This window comes from Elephantulus edwardii, unplaced genomic scaffold, assembly GCF_000299155.1.
Source record: "Elephantulus edwardii isolate Elephantulus edwardi_28Jun2011 unplaced genomic scaffold, EleEdw1.0 scaffold00351, whole genome shotgun sequence".
NCBI lineage: Eukaryota > Metazoa > Chordata > Mammalia > Macroscelidea > Macroscelididae > Elephantulus > Elephantulus edwardii.
Genome location: NW_006400101.1, coordinates 450,983 through 462,247, shown reverse-complemented (window position 1 = coordinate 462,247; position 11,265 = coordinate 450,983). Strand labels below are relative to the sequence as shown.

General features: G+C 37.4%; 1 pseudogene; it reads left to right on the top strand.

The window, feature by feature from the left end:
* The first annotated feature begins 888 nt into the window (after window positions 1–888).
* LOC102863487 lies at window positions 889–2,829 on the top strand (annotated as a pseudogene).
* The last annotated feature ends 8,436 nt before the right edge of the window (window positions 2,830–11,265 follow it).

Below are 11,265 nucleotides of genomic sequence, written 5' to 3'. Positions count from 1 at the left end.
TCTTCTTTCATCACCATAGGCTCTTGCTCCTATGCTTTTTCATGAAATTCTTCTGTGTCTTCCAATTCCTTTCAATACAGTGACTCAGTATATTCTTTCCATCTTATTTTAATACTTCCTGGATCATTTAACATTCTACCGAAAGCATCCTTGATTACAACAACTCTAGGTTTGAATTTGTTCTTCAGTTCCTTGAGCTTAAGATATGCTGAGTGAGTTCGGCCCTTTTTAATTTCTGACTCCAACTCCTTGCACATTTCATTGTAATATTTATTTACAAAGTTCAAATACATTTTATTTTTACATAAGATATTTACCATTTTCTACACCACGCCTGCCCATTGAATTGTGCAACCCTATGATTAACACCTTACCCCCCACCCCCACCCCTCTGATTCCACTCTACCCCACCCCTCAGATCCTCATACTCCTTCTATAATAACAATTTTATACAGTATTTGTTCTTGTGGGACTTAGTTAGCATAATGCTTTCCAGTCCCTATCAAGTTAGGTAGTAATTTACAAAATCATTGTTCCTGCATGCTGTGTAGTATTCCATTGTGTGAATGTACCACAACTGCTCAACCCACTCATTTGTGATTGGACCTCTGGGCTGTTTCCATGTTCTTGAGGTGGTGAATAACGCTGTTATGAACACTGGTGTACAAGTTCTGTTTGAACCTCAGTTCTCATTTTTTTTGGGGGGGTGTATATTCCAAGCACTGGAATAGCTAGATTATATGGAATTTCTATGTTCAGCTTTTTGAGGAAGCTGCAAAGGCAGCTAATAGCAGCAACAATAGCATTCTTCTGCCTCATTTAGTGCAGCAGCGGACTTGAGGTACGGTTTTTTTTCCCTCCACCACCTGGGACCTTCACTAAGCAACCATGTCCAATGGCCCTGTGGTTGGCATTGATCTTGGTACCACCTACTCCTGTGTAGGGGTCTTCTAGCATGGGAAAGTGGAGATCATTGTAAATGATCAAGGCAGCCGGACCCCGCCAAGCTATGTTGCATTTACCGATACCGAATGACTGATTGGCTATGCAGCAAAGAATCAAGTTGCAATGAATCATACTAACACAGTATTCGATGCCAAACGTCTCATTGGACGAATATTTGATGATGCTGTTGTGCAGTCTGATATGAATCACTGGCGCTTCATGGTGGTGAATGATGCAGACAGGCCCAAGGTCCAAGTAGAATATAAAGGAGAGACCAAACGTTTCTATCCAGAGGAGGTGTCCTCTATGGTTCTCGCAAAGATGAAGGAAATTGCAGAAGCCTACCTTGGGAAGACTGTTACCAATGCTGTTGTCACTGTACCAGTCTACTTCAATGACTCTCAGCACCAGGCTACCAAAGATGCTGGAACCATTGCTGGCCTCAATGTCCTCCGAATCATCAATGAGCCAACTGCTGCTGCTATTGCTTATGGTCTAGACAAAAAGGTTGGTGCTGAAAGGAACGTGCTCATCTTTGACTTAGGAGGTGGCACTTTTGATGTGTCAATCCTCACTATTGAACATGGGATATTTGAGGTCAAGTCTACAGTTGGAGACACCCACTTGGGTGGAGAAGACTTTGACAACAGAATGGTCAACCATTTCATTGCAGAGTTCAAGCGCAAGCATAAGAAAGACATCAGTGAAAACAAGAGGACTTTCAGACGCCTCCGCACTGCTTGTGAATGTGCAAAGTGCACACTCTCTTCCAGCACCCAGGCCAGTACTGAGAGAGATTCTCTGTATGAGAGAATCGACTTCTATACTTCCATTACCCAAGCCCACTTTGAAGAATTGAATGCTGATCTTTTCTGTGGCACTCTGGACCCTGTGGAGAAAGCTCTGAAGGATACTAAGCTAGACAAGTCACAGATCCATGATATTGTCCTGGTGGGTGGTTCTACCAGAATTCCCAAGATTCAGAAGCTTCTTCAGGATTTCTTCAATGGAAAGGAGTTGAACAAGAGCATCAACCCAGATGAGGCTGTTGCTTATGGTGCAGCTGTCCATGCGGCCATTCTCTCTGGAGACAAATCTGAAAATGTTCAAGATTTGCTGCTCCTGGATGTCACTCCACTTTCTCTTGGTATTGAAACTGCTGGTGGAGTCATGACTGTCCTCATCAAGCGGAATACAACCATTCCTACCAAGCAGACACGGACCTTCACAACCTACTCTGACAACCAGCCTGGTGTACTCATTCAGGTTTATGAAGGTGAGCGTGCCATGACCAAAGATAACAACCTGCTTGGCAAGTTTGAGCTCACTGGGATACCACCTGCACCTCATGGTGTTCCTCAGAATGAAGTCACATTTGATATTGATGCCAATGGTAGCCTTAATGTTTCTGCTGTTGACAAGAGCACTGGGAAAGAAAACAAGATTACCATCACCAATGATAAGGGCCGCTTGAGTAAGGAAGACATAGAACGAATGGTCCAGGAGGCTGAGAAGTACAAAGCTGAAGATGAGAAGCAAAGAGAGAAGATGTCTTCTAAGAATTCCCTTGAGTCTTACGCATTTAATATGAAAGCAACAGTTGAAGATAAAAAGCTTCAAGGCAAGATCAATGACGAGGACAAGCAGAAGATCCTTGACAAGTGTAATGAAATTATCAACTGGCTTGAGAAGAATCAGACTGCAGAAAAGGACGAATTTGAGCACCAGCAGAAGGAACCAGAGAAGGTCTGCAACCCCATCATCACCAAGCTGTGCCAGAGTGCTGGAGGCATGCCCGGAGGCATGCCTGGTGGCTTCCCTGGTGGTGGAGCTCCTCCATCTGGTGGTGCCTCTTCTGGACCCACCATTGAAGAGGTTGACTAAACCAATCTGCATACTTTATAGCATTCATTGTCCCACAGTTAAATTTTGAAGGACCCAAATTTGTAGCACACTGCAGTTGAAAAGTCTAAACTGCTGGACTAAATTTCTGGGCCTTCTCAATACTTGAATATGGACTGTGTATAGGGAAAGGAATTAACATTGCACTTTATTATCACTGTTTTGTAAGTGGAAAATGCAATGTCTCAAATAAAGATGTGTTTAAAATTGAAAAAAAAAAACCACAATAGCATTTTTCTTCTTAAGTAAATATACTTAAAATATATAAGTAGTTTTTTTAAAAAAAATCACTGTCCATAGGGACAAAATAGAGATTCACATAATGGTAAGGAGTGTCTGAAATAATCTACCAAAATGTTTTACTAGATTAGATTATGGGAGAAAGATGGGCAATCTCCTCTCATATGATTAACTGCCTCTGAAAACCCCATGAGAGGTCAGCTATGGTTGATTCTGTCTCCACAGTACAAACAACAACAGATTAGGTTATGTTTCTTTCCTTACTGTAAAAACTTGCAAATTCTGGAGAAAATTTGTCCTTGTAATATATACAACCCTGGTTAGAAAAAAAAATAACTTAAAATGACAAGATTAAGCAAAAAAATTATTTGGAATTGGGTAAATATTTTCACTGAAATTTGAGATTACATGCAAATATTTTCTAATGTATGCAGCTAACCAATTTAGAAAATGTTGTACTTTACTATCGTATTTTTGCCTTCCTTATACTCAGGATACTTAATATCTGAAACATGAATGTCCATGACTATTATTCATTTGTCGGTCATGATTTGAGAGGGAATACTGCATAGAATGGGATCCTACAGCTGCCCCCTCAAGCATTTATGAGTTAAACATTTACTAAATATGGAACAGAACTCTTAGCACCCCTTGCTTTAATTTATTTTTTTCAATGTCATGCTGTTTGTAATTTTGAATAACTGCTTTTACCTGCTGTGAGAAACAGTAACCACTGAGCATTGTGTTTTTGCTCAAATCCTATTTGTTGTTATGGAAACAGTATCTCTATTAAGATTCCTGCTGCAGAACTTCTGTAGAAAATGTTACTAAAAATGTTCAACAGCAAAGGGAAGGGGATAAAATAAATTCAAACAATACCTGACTTATATTCATTCTATATAACACAAAGATGTTTTTCATATAAAATACAAATACTGATTACTGGGCAACTTCATTATACCAAATCAATGCACTGAAATAAGAAAGGCACTATCGTTTAGACACGTGCGTTAAAAGAAAAAAAACAGATTGTGTTATTTAATTTTATAGGGCTCAAATAGAATACATTTTTAAAGAAGTTTTTGGGCTTAATGATATTGTAAGAGATAAAACACAGCATTTGCTTAGGTAGAAATCTATATTAAATTTTCTATTAGTCCTTAGAATGTTTTTGCTCTACACAATGTATTTATAGTTAAGCAATACAATTTCATGTCATTCATTAATTTAAAATGTAACAATAGACTCATCTTAATTATATAATTAAGCCTTTGAGAGTACCATCAAGTCAGAACCAATCTATAGTAGACACTTTAATTGATTTTCAGAGGCATTTAATTGCACGGGAGAAGATTGCCTATCCTTCTCCTGCAGAGCAGCTGGTGGATTCGGACTGCATGTCTTTGGGATTGCAGCGTAGCTTCTTACCGTTAGGCCACCAGAGCTACTGTCTCCATGCTTTTTCAATCTATATGCATAACACATTATTTGGGAGGCTGAGCTTTATGAAGAAGAACGTGGCATCAGGATTGGAGGAAGACTCATCAACAACTAACACAATACTGAAACTGGGGAAGAACTAAAGTGCTTGCTGTGGAAGGTCAAGGACTGTAATCTTCAATATTAATTGAAGCTCATTATCAAAAAGACAAAGATTCTCACACTGGGCCACTTGACAGCACCATGATGGACAGAGAAGAGATTGAGATTGTTAACAGTTACAGCTTTCTTGGCTCCACAATCAGCACTGTTGGCTGTTGGCAGCAGCAGCCAGGAAATCAAAAGACAAATTCCATAAGATAAATCTGCTGTCAGAGACCTCTACAGAGTACTGAGAAGCAATGATGTCAGTCTAGATACTAAGGTGAGACTGATCTAGGCCATGGTCTTCTCAAATATTGGCTATGCATCAGAGAGCAGGAAAATGACTAAAGATAACATAAGAATTTATGCCTTTGAGTTGTGGTGCTGGAGAAGAGTCTTTAACATACCATGATAAATCAAGAGAAAAAATAGGTCTGTCTTGGAGAGAGTGAAACCAAATTTCTCCTTGGAGGCTAGGATATTTTTTTTTATTTTTACAATTATTTTATTGATTTACATACAATCATTCATGTACATTGTGCTTCATTTATGTACATTGTTTCATACACTCATTCATATACATCATAACAAAAGCAATTTACTATGCTTGTCAGAAATTCTTTCACAAAAGACTATGTAGGTTTCCTATTTTAAAAATATTTGTATGTAATATTATTTCTTTTTTTGAGATTTTAATGAAAGCTTATAAAGAACTTAGATTTCCATTTATTTGTTGTTGCACATTTTGCTCTCTCAGTTCAGTTTTCTCTTTGAAAAAAAATTCTTTCATTGTTGTACAATTTCCCACCCCCACCCTAGTTCACTCTCCTACTATGCTGCTCTTATTCTGGACTGTTGTCATGCAAATAATTCCTAATCATATATTCCTTCTAAGCAGTTTTCCCCCCTCATCTATGCAGTGTACATTATTTATCTCCTCTTTGCTTAGTCAGTCCTGTTTAATAACAGTGGCATTATGCAGTATTTCTCATTTTGTGACTGAAATATTTCACTCAGCATAACATCCTCCAGCGTCACCCATTCTGTATAATATTTCATGAGTTCCTTGTTTTTCCAGTGCTGTATAATATTCCATTGTATGAATATACCACAGCTTCTCTATCCATTCAGTTGTTGATGGGCACTTGGCTCCATCTCACATACTTTGGGTATGTAGTAGAAAGGATTAATCCTTGGAGAAGAACATCATGCTTGGAAGGGTGGAGGTACAGTGCAGGAGAGGAAAATCCCAGATAGGATGGATAGATACAGTAAGTAGGGCAAAGTGTGTCAGTGAGACGGCTCAGGATATGGCAGGCTTCAGAGCTTTTGTACATAAGGTCACTTACCATGATATTTCCTATCTGTCCAATGAGAAGAATATTTTTATTTTCTTGATTTCGTGGTGTAAACTGTATTGATGTTCTGCAGCATGCACTTCAAATCCTCCTTACATTGAGAAAGCAATATTTTTTCCATCTTTAAAATACATTTTGGTAGTAACTCTTCCTCAAATCCTGAGGCCACATTATTCTCCACAGAGTTCAGCATCTCAAATACTTGGCTCAGCATACAAGGTAATGTGTATTCAACTTGATTGTGCTTAAATGAAACCTCTACAACATACAGATTCATCTGACATGGATTGATTCAGTGCCTGCGGTAATGGGAGTAGGTGTGTCAGAGGCAATATGATTGGCACAGGATAGAGCAGGGGGGTTTAGGGTTGTTGTACATGGGGTCACTATGAGTCATAGGCAACTCGTGGCACATAAGAACAAAAACAACAACATTTAAATGTTGTTGTTCTTGTTGTTATGTGCCGTCAAGTCGCTTGTCTCTGAATCAATCCACCTCATAGAGGGCCTTCCCTTCCTGCGCTGTCCCTCCACCCTACCAAGCACGATGTCCCTCTCCAAGGACTGGTCCCTCCTTACAACATGTCCAAAATATGTTAGACGGATCCTCAGAATCTTTGCCTTCAAGGAGACGCCCCGTTTGACCCTTTCCAGGATGAATCTGTTTGTTTTCCTAGCAGTCCATGGTACCCTCAATACTCTTCTCCAGCAACACAGCTCAAAGGCATCAATTTTCCTATCCTCCTAAGTCATTGTCCAATTCTGATGCATAACAAGTGATTGCCAAGACCATAGCCTGTATCAGACACACCTTAGTCTCCAGAGAGACACTATTGCTCTTCAGTACTTTGGATAGGTCCCTAACAGCAGACTTTCCCATCGCAATAAGTCTTTTAATTTCTTGGCTACTGGTGCCGAGAGTGTTGACTGTGGAGCCAAGCAAACTCTAGCTGTGAACAATCTCAATCTCTTCATCATCCATCCTGATGATGCCAATTGACCCAGTGGTAAGAATCTTTGCCTTCTTGATATTGAGCCTCAATCCATATTGAAGGTTGCAGTCCTTCATCCTCTGCAGCAAGAGCTTCAGGGCCTCCTCACTTTCAGCAAGCAGGGTTGCATCATCTGCATATTGCAGATTGTTGTTAGATCTTCCACCAATCTTGACCCCACATTCCTCCTCATAGAGCCCAGCCTCCCAGATAATCTGCTCTGCATACAGGTATGCAGAACAACAACCTGTACGCAAAACAACATTTAAATAGGAATAGATAATTAAGAAGGTCTAATTTTTCAGCCTTATATTTTTGAGAAGAGGGTGAATTAGATTACTCAAAAGCATTTTTACACAATCATTGTATTTGTTAGGTAATTTAAATTGTTACCATGTGCTTAAAAAACCCATAATTAGATGAATAAATGATTAATTCTTTTATTAATTTGACAATAGAGTTCTTGAAATATTGAATGTAATTAAATAAAATGAAGCTTTAATCTGCTTTTTTAAAAGTCCAAATGATGATCATTCCTTTTTTTTTTTTAGTTTTTTGTGCATGTGTTGATTTATAAGGTATCTCTGGTAGCCTCAGCTCAAAGGCTGGCTGTTCATATGCACCAGCTGCTCCTTGGGAGGAAGACGGGAAATCTCATACTGAGTAATTTACAACCTCTGAAAACCAATTGGAGAGTCAATTCTGTATCTGTTTGACTTGATATCACATAACAGTAACACCACATGTTTGTTTTTCAGGGTTTGGGTTTTTTTTTTGTTTTGTTTTTGTGTTTTGTTTTGTGGTTTGGTTTTGTGTGTGTGTGTGTATACAGGTATATATGCATGAATGTGGAGATATATATAGTTAAAGGAATAACTATTCAGCACTGATTCAATGAAAGTACTGCTTAGGTGATACTTAGTTCTGTTAAGAAGAGTGGAAAAAATTGGAAACATAATATTGATGCTAAAACGATATATTTGGAAGCAGGAGTGGCATCCACTTCCTAAACAACATGCCTCTGGAAACCCCATGAACTCTAATAAATGTTGATAGTTACAAAAAGGCTTCAGGCTTTCAGAATCTACACGCATACTTAAAGTCACTGGATGTAAAATATAAAGAAAGTTGAAATTGCAACTGTCTTTTGCATACACATTTACCACAATAAAAAACCAGAAGACACAGAAAATATCTATTTTTAAATAGAGAGCTTGTTTATATGTTATACTTCTTGTTGTATAATTACCTAGAAATACTAAGTATTGTGATTTATGACAAATAATCTTAAATACAACCCAGTTTATCATTTAAAATATTGTGTAAGATGTTTCATAATCCTACATAAAAATCTAATAATTAAACAAATATATAACATTATAAAAGTCTACCTAGTTATTTGTTGTCTATAATTAACTAGAAATGCTTTTATCAATAATGATAATTAAGTATTGAGAATTTTTTATAGTTGACTATTTTGTAGACCCCTCTTTACTTTGATTACACAGAAATTACAGTCATTTCCCCATATGAAAAGTATGAATCCTCAGAAATAGTCCACTAAACTATAGCTTTTATGATTTCTTGAAGTAAAATGACTTTAAATGATACCTAAAACCAAAGGTTCCTGCTGAGTAAATATGCAGAAACGACACTACAGTATAATACATATCTGATTTCTTGCACACACATAACAGTTGTAGAAGGAGCAAACAGAGAAAAACAGTATAAAAGAAAAGGAATACTGAAATAGAGAAGGGAAATAAGAACTCATCTCTTTTCTTACCCTTCACAGTGGCCTTTAGAAAATTTACATTTAGAAAGCTGATCCCAACATGATTTATTTCACTTAAGTAGCAACAGCAATAATAGTGGTAGGTATAGTAGATGCTGTGATGAAACCTCTGCCCCTTTCTCTCCAGACTTCTCTTCAGGACTGAACTACTTATTTATCCAGCTACTGAGAGTTCAACTTGATGGCCACCCTGTAGTAGTCTGTCCCAAGCCAGCGAGAGTTGTCTAATACAAGGACATGTCCCCTATCCAATGTGACCTGAATCTAATAAATGGTTTATACAAAAGCTTAAAGACATAGTCATCTAAGCTGAAACTCAGGATAATTCTGAGATCTAATTCCATTTCAAAAAGCCCTCTGGAATCATTTGGAGACTATGTTGAGCCTGTGTCAAAGTCCTATAACTTCTGCAGCTTCTGTTTCCCAGAAAACATAACCTGAAACAATAGCTAGCATCTGTACTAACTAGCTTACTATTATATATCAGTTATCATTTTAAGTGTGAATTAATGTATTTTTCTCCAGATAATTATAAAATCATCATTATAATTATCTGATTTGTAGATGAGAAATCTAAAACTCAGATAAATTCAATAACTTGCATTAGATCATATAATTTGTATGTCAAAGATAACAGTTTAGAAATTTAAAAAAGGTCTTATTTCAGAGAACATATTTAAACATTTGCTTTTGCTTTTATTTTTGCAGTAATGAATTTTTTATTCTTTTATTGTTATACTAGTTTGTTTATAAAATTCAGATACTTGTTTTTCAGAACAATTTGCTTTTGCTTTTACTTGTTGAATCAGTTTTCATTCATTGTAACCCCAAGTATGCAGACTAGTACTCATAGTTTATTAATTTTTTTAATAAAATATTTATTTTATACTACTTTATGTACAAAGTTCATATGCATTGTTTATCAAACCAGATTTCCCCCCTTTCCTTTGCACACTCTACCCTTCACTCATCAAATTATGAAACCTCTTGATTAAACTCCTCACCTCCCATCCTTACCCCTATTCCCCCCTTCTCCATCTTAGATCCTCATATATACAAAGAAAACTACAGAGCATTTTTGTGAGACACAATAAAATACCTAAATAAATGGAAAAATGATCCCTGTTCATAAATAGGAAGACTCGATATTGTGAAATGACAGTTTTATCAAAAGCAATCTACATGTTAAACATAATCCCAGTATGTTGTTGCTGTTGTTAAGTGTCGTTGAGTCATAGACAACTCAAAGAGAGCAAAAGACCTGAACACTTGTATAACTTTGGTCGTTTCTTCGTGTTCATAGAGCTTCTGGAGGCAAGCCATTTCAGTAGTGGATGCCACTCCTGCTTCCAAGCTTGTTTTAATTGGGGAGCTCCACTAAACACTGTCCACCATGGGTAACCATTATCACATTTGGCACCTCAGTGCCACAGTGTTTAGCCTCACAGCAACGATGATTTATAGCAATGCACAGACCAGTGCTATACCACTTAGAATAATATTTGACAATCACAATATAGATACAAATTAATTTTCAAGGACATTGCAAAAGAAACTGTCAAGTTTATTTGGAGAAGAAAGAGACCCCAAATAAGCAAAACTCTTCTGAGAATCAAAAATAAAAAGGGAGGCATAGCTCTCCTTGACCTCAAAACCTACTACACAGAAATAGTAATCAAAAGAATGTGGTACTGATACAATGACAGAAACATACACCAATGCAAGAGAATTGAGAACCCAGAAATGGACCCATCTATCTATGGTCAAGTGATATTCAACAAGGAAATAAAACCTATCATTGGGGAAATGACAACCTTTCAACAAATGTTGCTGGCAAAACTGCACTGCTACCTACAGAAAGCTGATCCAGGATCCATATGTCACACCATACACAAAAATCAATTCAAGGTGGATGAAAAACCTGGGAACACAGCCTAAAACCATAAAGTTCATAAGAGACAGCTTAGAAAGCCTCTTCTGTAGTATAAAGTCACTTCCAAATACAGCCAGAAATGCACAATCTGAAATGGATTGAACTGATGAATGAGACTTTCCAAATAATAAAATCTCTGTGCTCATCAATAAAAATTTTAATGCTGATCTCCAGTATGGTAATGCTGATTCCAAATCAAAGTCACTCACTTTCAGATTTCTAATGCTGTAAACATTAATAGGCAGAAACTGGTCTTTTTTTTTCTCCCATGGAGAGGCTGGTAAATTAGAACTTCCAAACTACAACTTAGCAACGTAATAACAGCCTCTGAAGTATATTATACTCTAAATAGTTGGATTTGTTTGCATTTACTAAATGGTGGTGGTTGTTGTTGTTATATGCCATTGTCATTGAGTCACCTGAAAATCATAGTGACCCTATGTACAGCAGCCCTGAAGTCAGGTCTTTCTTGAGTCTGTCGCATTGACTCCGACACACTGATACCCATTACCCTAA